Raw genomic sequence first — 13,592 nt, 5'->3', positions numbered from 1 at the left:
ATGATGGCAGTGCCCCTGAGAGGGCGTGACCACTCACACATTGGGAAAGATGGCAGTGTCCCTGAGAGGGGGCAGTTCACTAATTCATTGGGAAGGATGGCAGGATCACTGAGGGAGGGCAGATCACCCACACAATTGTAAGGATGCCTGTGTCCCTGAGAGGGGGCAGGTCACCCAAACATTTGGAAGGATGGCAGTTTACCTGAGAGGGGGCAGATCACCCACACATTGGAAAGAATGGCAGGTTCACTGTGAGGGGGCAGATCATCCGGACATTGGGAAGGATGGCAGGGTCCCTGTGCGGGGGGGGGGGGGGGGGGGGGGTCAGATAACACACTAAGTGGGATGGATGGCAGTGTCCCTGAGAAGGGAAGATCACCCACACTTTGGGAAGAATGGCAGGGTCCCTGAAAGAGGGAAGATCAATCACACAATGGGAAGAATGGCAGGGTCACTGAAAGGGGGACAGACCACCCATACATTTAGAAGGAAAGCAAGTCCCTGAGATAGGGCAGACCACCCACACAATGGGTAGGATGGGCAGGGTCACTGAGAGTGGGCAGATCACCCAACAATGGGCAGGATGGCAGGGTCACTGAGAGGGGAGAGATCATCCATGCATTGGAAAGGATGGCAGGGTCCCTGAGTGTGGGCAGATGACCCACAAAATGGGAAGGATGGCAGTGTCCCTGAGAGGGGTCAGATCACCCACACATTGGGAAGAATGGCAGGGTCCCTGAGATGTGGCAGATCACCCACACATTGGGAAGGATTGCAGGGTCTCTGAGAGGGGGCAGATCACCCACACATTGGGAAGGTGGCAGGGTCTCTGAGAGGGAGCAGATCACCCATACATTGGGAATGATGGCAGGGTAATTGAGAGAGGGCAGATCACCCAATGGGAAGGATGGCAGTGTCACTAAGAGGGGGACAGATCAACCTTACATTGGAATGGATGACAGGGTCTCTGGGAGGGGGAAGATCACCTTCACAATGGGAAGGATGGCAGGGTCAGTGAGAGAGGGACAGATCACCCACATATTGGGAAGGATGGCAGGGTCCATGAGACGGAGCAGATCACCCACACATTGGGAAGGATGGCAGGGTCCATGAGAGGGAGCAGATCACCCACACATTGGGAAGGATGGCAGGGTCCATGAGAGGGAGCAGATCACCCACATTGGGAAGGTTCGTAGTTTCCCTGAGGGGGACCGATCACCCACACATTGTGAAGAATGGTTAGGGCCCCTGAGAGGGACCGATCACCCACACATTGGGAAGAATGGCAGGGCACCTGAGAGGGGGCAGATCCCTCGCAAATTGGGAAGGATGGCAGTGTCCCTGAGAGGAACAGATCAACCACATTGGCGAATTGGAGAGTTGAAGGGAGTTTTAACAGAGCTTATGGGCTTATGATCGGTGTAGACAATGCAGATGAAAACAGATTATTCCTATCAACTGAAGGAAATGGACGATGAGATACAAACGTTAAGATTTTGGACTGATTGACAGGGTGGATTTGATGAAGTGGTTACGCGGAAGGGATCCTATACCCATTGTTTCTTAATGATCGATAGTTGAGCTGAGCATCGTGAAACGCTGTATTTAATCTCCAGTTTCCGTCAAACCATGGGTTTGAATTATCCCAGTACCAGAACCACAAGAGACGTGACCTCACGTAGTCACATGGATGGGCCTGGGTAATTTACAGTTTGTGATTGTTCCTTTTCCTCTGGGTGTTTGCAGACCCCTCAAACTCTCTGACACTCTCGCTGATGAAAGCAGAAAATTGGTGACAGACTCTGAAGACAGTGAGAGCTCCAGCTGTTCACCACCGTTCAGATCCCCGCTAACCTTCCTGCTTTAGAGAAATCGGCATGCCTGGTTGGTGGCAGGCTGTGTGGCTCAAATAGGCAGCAACGGGCTGCAAGATAAAGGTTGGTAGTTTGAGACCATCCAGCTATGGAGCTTTGGTTGTTCCAGATCAGACTATTGGAATACCACCCTACCTCCATTTAAACCGGAAAATCCATGGCAAGGTTGAATTGCAACCCAAACCATTGATGATTCTGTGTTCCCTGACCCCACACAGAGTACGATAAGGACAAACACTGCTCTCTCTCGTCCCCCCGCTGTCAACAAAAGGTGGCCACTGCAGCTCCCTGCACAGCCCTGGGACACAGCTTACAGAAACTCCCCCCTCGTGAACGGCGCTTCCCGTGTGAAAATTTTACATTTAATACGATTACGGCTGCAACCCAACCCCTGTCCCCAAGACAGCTTCTAAGCTGCAGGATTTTGTGATGAGAACAGTGTTATGACGTTGAAGGTGTGCTCTCCACCTTTAAATGAGAGTGAATGTTGGTCAGAACTGACAGCTGACAAATACCTGTGATGACCAGCTAGCAGTCTCAGCGTGCACTGGAAAATTGGAAAGATGTAACATTTGGCTGCGAAACAAATCTGAGTTGGTTTCTAATTAGGAAACAATTCCTATTTTACCAATCAGTTTAAATTATGTCTCAGAATACTAAAATCCAATCGCGCTTCAATTTAGTGTTTAGCAACACTGCAGAACCGAGGACTTCCATAATTTTGCCTCCACTGACCATTCTCCATGAAACATGCCCAGGTCCTTCACATGAGGAATTTTGCGGGGAACCTTAGCTCCTTGGCTTTGAACCGGGCCGTCTGCCCAAGGAAAGTAAATGTGGTACTGCTTTTAGTGGAAGGATCAGAGCACGGTAACTCAACTCTGAAATAGAATGGTCTCCAGTGTTGTACACATCTGTGCATATTCAGAACCAGGTTGGAGAAAACCGAAACAATGTTTCACCTAGTAATGAAACAGGATTGCATTATTTTTCACCACTCGAGCATGTATGAGCGAGAAAATTCAAAGTCACGTTTGCTGATATGAACAGCAAGTTAGAAAGCTCTGTTCATATCAGTCTGAAAGGCTGTCATTAGGAATAAGGCTATTTGTGCCGGATTTTGACGCGGGGCGTTTATGTGTATGAGGTGACTCCAACACCCACTACACGACAGAAAGCATCCACGCAAGTAGCTGGTCTTCAGAGTCGTCCAGTGCTAAAATTTACAGCCGTTCAATGCTTTTTCTTTATGTTTCCAGGAGCTGGTTGTTCTCCAGCGTAACTGGCATCATTGAAAAATTAAGAAAATCACGTGAAATTGCTCACAAAGTATAATTGTCAGGGGCGCACAGTTTGGAATGTTGGGCTCGTCTGAAAATGCCGGGACAACTTTCTTTTCATCGTCAGGCATGACCTTAAGGAAGGTTTGTCAACACTTAAGGTTTTGCTTTCGGCAATGTACGGTGAGTTGAAAACTGGAGAGCATAGGTTTAAGGTGAAATAGGTAAAATATAAAAAGGATTTGAGGCACCTTTCCCACATAGAAGGGTGTGCGTGTATGGAATCAGCTACCAGATGAAGTGGAGGAGGCTAGTAGACTCAGAAGATTTCAAAGGCAATTGGATGAATTTCTGCATAGGAAGGGTTTAGTGAGAGAGGGGCTAAATGCTAAGAAATTGTTTAAAATGCACTTTCAGAGATTTCGAAGCATTAATGCTGTTCTGGGGCAGTCCGGGGGCAATCAGCCATAAACGACTCCCAGATCCTTCAGCAGAGCAATTCCATATTATGCACCCAACATATATTGGAATATTAGTGCACCGTCACCTCCCGAAAAACTCTGAAATGAGGGGAAAAAAAGAACCGAATATGAATGGGCCATGAAAAGTGAATATTCCCAAACACAGTCTCGTTTAGATTAGTTAGCCCATCCGATCAACAATGCGGCAGTGCCTGCTGCCCACGTCTCCAGGACAGAATTGAAGGAAACGAGAGAAATGTAAGACCATATGACATCACAAATAACCGGAATTATTTTCCCATTCGCCAGAACAACAAATAACGAGAAGTAAAGTCACTGCAGGATTTTGTTTCACACCAGCGATGAAATATCAAACTCCGTTCTGTTTCAGCAAAAACAGTGAACAACACAACTTGGCCGGAATATGAAGCAGCAGTGGAACCGCATGAGGCCCGGGCTTTTCGTGTGGGAGGCAAATGTGATCACGACAGCGTGGACACTGGCAGGTTGGAGAGGGTGCACTCTCCCACATCAGAGATACATTTCCAATAAGCAAAGTAAGCTAGTCGTGTTGGAATTTAAACACTGAACATCAACACGCTGCAGTAAAACCGGCAAAGCACACAAATGATGGGATTCAAACACACGCCTCATGAGACATTCGAGCCACAATGCAGTGCCTTCGACCACTCGGCCACAAGACCAGCCGCCGCAGTCGCACATTTTCTTACACTTTCAATGATGCTCCTGCAAAACAACAGAAGCAAAGTCACAGGGGAAGAGTTCCCCCATTCCTGTCCTGCTCGCACAGCTGCTGGGATCTGCCCAGCTACAATATCAGTTTTGCAGCAGATAATGATAATCCTTCAATCCACACAAAAACCAATGGGAAGCTGATCCTACATTCTGAGACTCGTTTGAGCCACAAATGTGATGTCTGCATAAGAGAATGTATATTCGATTATAATTCAACAAAGAAACCATGAGCTGCATGACATTACTGGAATTGCGATTCTTGCCTGGTCAATGATTTCACTCATTGCTGCAAGATAAAGGTTGGTTTACACGGAACATGAACCATATTCATGTTCCGTGTAAACCACTTCCAGCGGAATTGACATCTTCAAAACGTAAAAAAAAGACACGTGAAATTGATGACAAAATATAGACAAAGATGTCGTCAATGTTTGGACCGTAGGGCGAGTTGGAATAGTTTGGGACGACTTTTCCTGCAGCGGAACGGCTGCGACATGATCTGATGGAACGGTTGTAAACTGAGTATTTATGTGTTTTACCCAAGTTGGGGTGAGTTGAAAACTCGAGGGCACAGGTTTAAGGTGAGTGGACTGAAATTGACAAAGGACCTGAGGCACATTTCCCACACAGAAGGTTGTGCGTGTTTGGAATGAGCTACCAGAGGAAGTGGAGGAGGCTATTACACTCAGAAAATTGCAAAAGTAATCGGATGAGTTTCTGGATAGGATGGGTTGAGAGGGATTGGGGCCAAATGCTGGGGAACGGGACTTGTTTAATTTTGGCTATGTGGTGAGCATGGACGAGATACACCGAAGTATTTGTTTCCACGCTGTGTACCCCAATAACGTCGTGTTGCTTACACCGGCTTTAAAGGATTAATTTTTAGCGGAGTTTGCCGTCGAAGTCTGTGGCACAATCATTTCGTCTGTTCGACTGCTCACGGGAAAGGTAGTATTGTGAAACACTGCAGAAACGAACGACTTCCTTACTTTTGCTCCGACTGACCATACTTTGTGAAATTTTCCCAGATTCTCAGTTGAGGAATTTTGCTGCTGCAAGTTATCTCAGAAACCCTGTAAACTCGAAATGTATTGAGCGAATCGCAAAACAGAAAGCATTTAACACGGAAAACAAACAAAACTGGCATACCTTATGTATTTTCAAACACAGCGAAGCATGAATGCTAAATGTGAGACAGTCCGGGGGCAAGAGCCATAAAGTAATCTCACAACTAACAACAGGGCAGTTCCAAACTACTCTTTCAAACATACTGGAACCTGAGTGCACCACCACTTCACAGACAATGCTGAAAATAGAGAAAGAAAGAACATAATAAGAATGGGCCATATAAAGTGAGTTTCACCAATCACAGTCTCGATTAGATTACCTTTCCCTTCCGATGTCTCCAGGACGGAGATGAAGGAAATGGGAGAAATTCAATAACATATGACATCGAAATTCATTGGAACGATTTGGACTTGTGGTTTCATAGCATCGCTAGTATTAAGGTGCGCCCCGAGATCGAAGTCATGTTGGAACTGAAACGGAGGAATCGACAGAGAGGCTACAGAATGACATCGCATCCATTTGGTTTTCTTTAAATCACTGACGAGCAGGAAAATGTAAACGGGGAGGGCGAGTGGGGAAGGAAGTTTTTGAACATAGTAACAGAAGTCAAAAGGTAATTAGCTCATCCCACCCCCACTCCAGAAGAGGTGCTAACTCGATGTGAAGAGCTCTCACGTCTGAGTCACCTTCACGTCTCTGGTTGCTGAGTGAATCACAAAGAAGGAATTTCACCAGAGCTGCAACTGCCTCACTTCCCCACTCGCCCTCCCAGTTTACATTTTCCTGCTCGTCAGTGATTTAAAGAAAACCAAATGGATTCGATATCATTCTGTAGCCTCTCTGTCGATTTCTCCGTTTCAGTTCCAACATGACTTAGATCTCGGGGCGCACCTTAATAGTAGCGACGCTATGAAACCACAAGTCCAAAGGTTCCTCTGAGAGTGTGATTTCTTTCATTGCTGTTGCTGATTGAATGAGCCACTAACGTGCGAACTGCTCCAACACATGATTCAGGACCTCTGGTGCTAACTCTCGCATGTTGAATAACGACAGACAGCTTCCAAATGAGGGCTTTCAGAGACGACTTTGGGCTACATTTGACAGACAGACAAGTTCAGGAATTCGTGGTGCGCTGTGACAGCTTCTTTCCTGTCTTTGAACCGGGCCGCCAGCGCAAGGAATGCAAATGCGGTCCTGCTTTTCATGGAAGGATCAGAAGGCGGTAACTACACTCTCAAACTGAGTGGCATATGATCAGAACCAGGTTGGAGAAAAACTTTACAATGCGTTGCACAGTAAGTAAATGGAGTTGCATTACATTTCACTACGAGAGCAGATTTGTTCAAGCAAATTCGAAGGCAGATTTGAAGATGGGGAAGCAAGCAAGAAAGCTCCGTTCTTGTCGATGCAAAAGGCTGCAGTTGAAGAACAAAGCAGTTTCTGCCCAGTTTCGAACTGGGGACGGTTCGCGTGTTAGGCCAACGTGATGACCACTACACTACAGAAACAAGTGCGAGCTGGCCGCGCTGCGGCTCAGTGGCATCCAGCACTGAAAGTTGAAGCTATTTTACCTTTCACCTTTCTGTTTCCAATAGCTCGTTGTTTCATGGGACTTGTTTAATTTTGGCTATGTGGTGAGCATGGACGAGATACACCGAAGTATCTGTTTCCACGCGGTGTACCCCAATAACGTAGTGTCGCTTACACCGGCTTTAAAGGATTAATTTTTAGCGGAGTTTGCCGTCGAAGACTGTGGCACAATCATTTAGTCTGTTCGACTGCTCACGGGAAAGGTAGTATTGTGAAACACTGTAGAAACGAACGACTTCCTTACTTTAGCTCCGACTGACCATACTCTGTGAAATTTTCCCAGATCCTCAGCTGAGGATTTTGGCTGCTGGAAGTTACCTCAGAAACCCTGTCAATTCGAAATGTATTGAGCGAATCGCAAAACAGAAAGCATTTAACACGGAACACAAACAAAACTGGCATACCTAATGTATTTTCAAACACAGCGAGCATGAATGCTAAATGTGAGACAGGCCGGGGGCATGAGTCATAAAGTAATCTCACAACTAACAACGGGGCATTTCCAAACTACTCTTTCAAACATACTGCACCCTAAGTGTACCACCACTTCACAGACAATGCTGTAAAGAGAGAAAGAAAGAACATAATAAGAATGGGCCATAAAAAGTGAGTTTCACCAATCACAGTCTCGATTAGATTACCTTTCCCTTCCCATGTCTCCAGGACGCAGATGAAGGAAATGGGAGAAATTCAATAACAAATGACATCGAAATTCATTGGAACGATTTTCTCATTGGCCAGAAAACCAAATTACGATGAGCCGAGTCACCGTAGGACTTTGTTTCACAACAGCGATGAAATAACAGTCTCCATTCGGTTCCAGTGAAAACTCAACTTGCCTGGAACGGAAAGCAACAGTAGAGCTGCTTGCGATCTTCCGCGCGGGAGGTAAACACGACCATGACAGCACAGACACTTCGGAAAATCGGCACTTTTCCACACCACAGTTAATTCCCCGTGAAGTAAACCCATTTTTCTTCTGTTTAAAACAGAAATGCAGCAGGGGTCGAAGCAGCATTTTTACCAACTGCATCGTTGGTTGCGATGGGATTGGAACCCACGCCTCTGTCGAGACTGGAGTCTTAATCCAGCGCCTTAGACCGCTCGGCCACACGACCTTCCTGCCGGCGTGGCCCGTTTTCTTTCACTTCCAATTGTGCTCCTGCATAACAACAGATGCAAAGCCACGTGATCCCTCACCGACTCGGACAACTGCTGGGATGTTCCCGTCCACAATATCAATTTCGCAGGAGATAATGATAGCCCATCAATCCAGACAAAAATCAATGGTAAGCGAGTCTATCTTATCAGACTCTTTTCAGCTACAAATGTATCTGTGAGTGCGTGAGAATATATGATCGATTCTGATTTGGTCAAATAACCATGAGCTGCTTGACATTACTACAATTTCGATTCTTGCTTTACTAAATGATTTTACCCATTGCTCGAAACAGGGCAACTTTCACGTTTACACGGAACACGAAGCACACCGGACTACTGGGAAAATGCACAAACCTGAGCAGGCCGTGTTCCACATCATACCGTGCAGCATAGTTTCAGTCACTGTGTCTGTTTTGCAGAATAAGAGTTCCAAAGAATGTTCTCCACCCTAAAACCGGAGGTAGCATTACAATGCGAGAATGACAGATCACATTGTGAGGATGCTCTGACCTCGGAGCCAGTTCGAGATGCCAATTTCCTTGCCTTTTACCTTAACCGTGCAATTTGATGCAGAGATGTTCACTCCTGGACATGAGTTGGAAACCTGTGTGGAAATCGACGAGAAGCGACTCAATACATTTTACTAAATTCCATGGTGCTTTTTAGAAATGCAGTTTCTGTTCTCCTCAATCTAAAAGGCAGTTTCTGAACATAGTAACAGAAGTCAAAAGGTAATTAACTCACCCCACCCCCACTCCGGAAGAGGTGCTAACTGACCTTGAGTGCTTTTTGTTCTCGATGTGAAGAGCTCTCACGCCTGAGTCACCTTCACGTCTCTGTATGCTGAGTGAATCACAAAGAAGGAATTTCACCAGAGCTGCAACTGCCTCACTTCTCCACTCGCCCTCCCCGTTTACATTTTCCTGCTCGTCAGTGATTTCAAGAAAACCAAATGGATGCGATGTCATTCGGTAGCCTCTCTGTCGATTCCTCCGTTTCAGTTCCAACATGACTTAGATCTCAGGGCGCACCTCAATATAAGCGACGCTATGAAATCACAAGTTCATAGATTCTTCTGAGAGTGTAATTTCTTTCATTGTTGTTGCTGATTGAATGAGCCACTAACGTGCGAACTGCTCCAATACATGATTCAGGACATCTGGTGCCAATTCTCGCACGTTGAATAACGACAGACAGCTTCCAAATGAGGGCTTTCAGAGACGACTTTGGGCTACATTTGACAGACAGACTAGTTCAGGAATTCGTGGTGCGCTGTGACACCAAAGCATCAGCTTCTTCCCTGTCTTTGAACCGTGCCGCCTGCGCAAGGAATGCAAATGCGGTACTGCTTTTCGTGAAAGGATCAGAAGGCGGTAACTACACTCTCAAACAGAATGGCATATGATCAGAACCAGGTTGGAGAAAAACTTTACAATGCTTTGCACAGTAATTAAATGGAATTGCATTTCACTATGAGAGCAGATTTGTTCAAGCAAATTCGAAGGCAGGTTTGCAGATGGGAAAGCAAGCACGAAAGCTCAGTTCTTGTCCCTGGAAAAGGCAGCACCTGAAGAAGCAAACAGTTTCTGCCCAGTTTCGAACTGGGGGCCTTTTGCGTGTAAGGCGAATGTGATGACCACTACACTACAGAAACAAGCACAAGCCGCCTTCGTTGTGGCTCAGTGGCATCCAGCACTGAAAGTTGAAGTCATTCTACCTTTCAACTTTTTGTTTCCAATAGCTCGTTGTTGTCCAGCGTAACTGACACCTTGAAAACGTAAAAAAAAAACACTCTTCCAACTCAGTTCCAACACGTTTTCAGCTCAGTTAGTATCAATATGGCTCATGTTTAGGTGTGAATGTCTCTGCATCAAATTGCACGTTATTCGTAAAATGCAGAACAACCTGCACAAATACCTGTCTCCTGTTATTAAACAGTTATAGACAGAAACACAAGCACACAACCTTCCACCACTACCCTGTCTCCTGCCATTAAGCAGATATATGCAGAAACACACACAACCCTCCATCATGACGCTGTCTCCTTCCATTAAATAGATATACACAGAAACACATCCACCAAAACCCTGTTTCTTGCCAGTAATCAGATATACACAGAAACACACAACACAAGCCTCCACCACCACGTTGTCTCACGCTATCAAGCTGATATACACAGAAGCACATACACACAACTCTGCACCAACACCTTGCCTCCGAACAATAAACAGATATACACAGAAACACACAAATCTCTAAACCACCTTCCTGTCTCCTGTCATTAAACAAATATAACAGAAACACACACACACACACACACAAACACAACCCTTCCCCACCACATTGTTTTCAGTCATTAAACAAATATACACAGAAACACACACACAATCATCCACGACCGTTCTGTCTCCTGCCATTACACAGATCTACACAGAAACACACGCTCACACACGCAATGGTCCACCATCACACACTCACCGGCAATTAAACAGGTATAAAAAGAAACACACACACATCTCGGCACCATACCCCTGTCTCCTGCTATTAAATAGACATACACAGAAACACACACACACAACCCTTCACCACCACATGGCTTTCTGCCATTAAATAGATATACACAGAAACACACACACGCACACACAACCCTTGACACCCAATTTCTTTCTTGTCATTAAGCAGATATATACAGAAACACACACACAACCCTCCACGACCACCCTGTCTCCTGCACTTAAACAGATATACACAGAAACACATACACACCCCTCCACCACCACATGGTTTTCTGCAATTAAACAAATATACACAGGAATACACACACACACGCACACACAATCCTTGAAACCCAATTTGTCTCCTGTCATTGTTCAGATATACACAGAAACACACACACAACCCTCCACCTGTCTCCTGTAATTAAACAGATATGTACAGAAATACACACACAAAACTCCAGCACCACCCTGTCTCCGGCTATTAAACAGTTATACACAGAAACACACACTCACCATCCTCTACCACCACGCTGTCTGCTGCTATTAAACAGAAATTTACGGAAATATACAACAACCCTCCACCACCATCCTGTCTCCTTTGATTAAACAGATATACACAGGAACACAAACACACACAACCCTCCATCACCACCCTGTCTCCTACGATTATACAGATATACACAGAAACACGCATACACCACCTTCTACCACCACCCTGTCTCCTGCAATTAAACAGACATACACAGAAACACGCACATACTCCCTCCACCACCACCCTGTCTCCTGCCATTAAACGGATATACACAGAAACACAGACACATACATCGCCCTACCACCACCTTGTCTCCTGTCATTAAACAGATATGCACTGAAACACACACACATCTCTCCTCCACCACCCTGTCCTCAGCAATTAAATAGATATACACAGAAACACGCCCATGCACAACCCTCCACGATCACCCTATCTCCTGCCATTAAACAGATATACACAGGAACACACACGCAACCCTACATCACCACCCTGTCTCCTGCCATTGAGCGGATATTCACAGAAATGCACACACACAACCCTCGACCAACTCCCTGTCTCCTGCCATTAAACAGATATACACAGAAACAAACACACGCAATTCTTGGCCACCACCCTGTCTCCTGCCATTAAACAGATATACAAAGAAACACTCATACATACACAACCCTCCACCACCATCCTGTCTCCTGCAAGTAAGCACATAGACACAGAAACACAGACATTCTACCCTCCACTACCACACTGTGTCTTGCCATTAAATAGATTTATGCAGAAACACACACACACACACCAGCGTCCTCCACCACCGTGTCCTGCAATTAAACCGATACATACAGAAACATACACACATATTTCCAGCACCACCCTGTCTCCTGTCATTAAGCAGTTAAAACAGAAACACACACACATCCCTCCTCCACCACTGTCTCCTGTCATTAAACAGTTATACACGGAAACACGCACGCACACTACCCTCCACCCCAACCCTGTCTGCAGCCCTGAAATAGATGTATACAGAAACACACGCACACAACACTCCACGAACACCCTGTCTCCTGCTATTAAACAGGCGCACACAGAAATACACACACAATCCTCCATCACCACCCTGTTTCCTGCCATTAATCAGATATGCACAGAAACACACACACACAATCCTCCATATAACCCTGTCTCCTCCCAGTATACAGATATACACAGAAACATGCACACAATCCTCCATCACCACCCTGGCTCCTGCCCTTAAATAAATATACACAGAAACACACACACACACAATCCTCCAACACCACCTTGATCTCCTCCTATTGAGCAGAGATATACAGAAATACACACACAACTCTCCACCACCACCCTGTCACCAGTCCTGAAACAGATATACACAGAAACACACACACGCACACAAACTTCCATGACACCCCATCTCCTACCCCTAAACAGATATATAGTAACACATATACAAATCCTTCCACCACCACCCTGTCTCCTGAAATTAAACATATATACACAGAAACACACACACACACCATCCTCATCCAACACCCTGTCTCTTGCAAATAAACAGATATACATAGACATATACACACAGAGCTTCAGCACCGCCCTGTCTCCTGCCATTAAACAGATATACACCGAAACATACACGCATATCTTCAGCACCACCCTGTCTCCTGCCATTAAACAGATATACACAGAAACACACATACACACAACCCTCCGCGAACACCAGTCTGTCTCCTGTCATTAAGCAGATATATACAGAAAAACGGACACAACTCTGCACCACGACCTTATCAACTACCATTTAACAGACTGGCACAAAAAAAACCGCACAGACAACCCTACACGAACACTCTGTTTCCTGGCATTAAACAAATATACACAGAAACACACACCAACACAACCCTCCACCACCATACTGTTCTCGTGCCATTGAGCAAATATACACAGAAATACACACACATACAGAACCCACCACCACCACCCTGTTTGCTGCCATTAATCAGATATGCACATAAACATACACATACACACTCACAATCCTCCCAAATCACACACTCTCCGGTGATTAAACAGATATAAATAGAAACACACATCTCGACACCAACACCCTGTCTCCTGCCATTGAACAGACATACACAGAAACACACACAAACACAGGCACACATACACACGCGCACACACAACCCTTGAACAGCAATTTGTTTCCTGTCATTAAGCACTTTAATAGATATTTACAGAAACATACAGACAACCCTCCACCACCACCACCCAATCTCCCATCATTATACATATATACACAGAAACACGCACACCCATTCCTCCAACACCACACTGGCTCCTGCAATTGAACATATAGACACACAAAC

Source organism: Chiloscyllium plagiosum, unplaced genomic scaffold, assembly GCF_037043375.1.
Source record: "Chiloscyllium plagiosum isolate Xiang-an unplaced genomic scaffold, Cpla_swu_hap1 HiC_scaffold_42, whole genome shotgun sequence".
NCBI lineage: Eukaryota > Metazoa > Chordata > Chondrichthyes > Orectolobiformes > Hemiscylliidae > Chiloscyllium > Chiloscyllium plagiosum.
Note: the sequence above shows the minus strand (reverse complement) of the source record.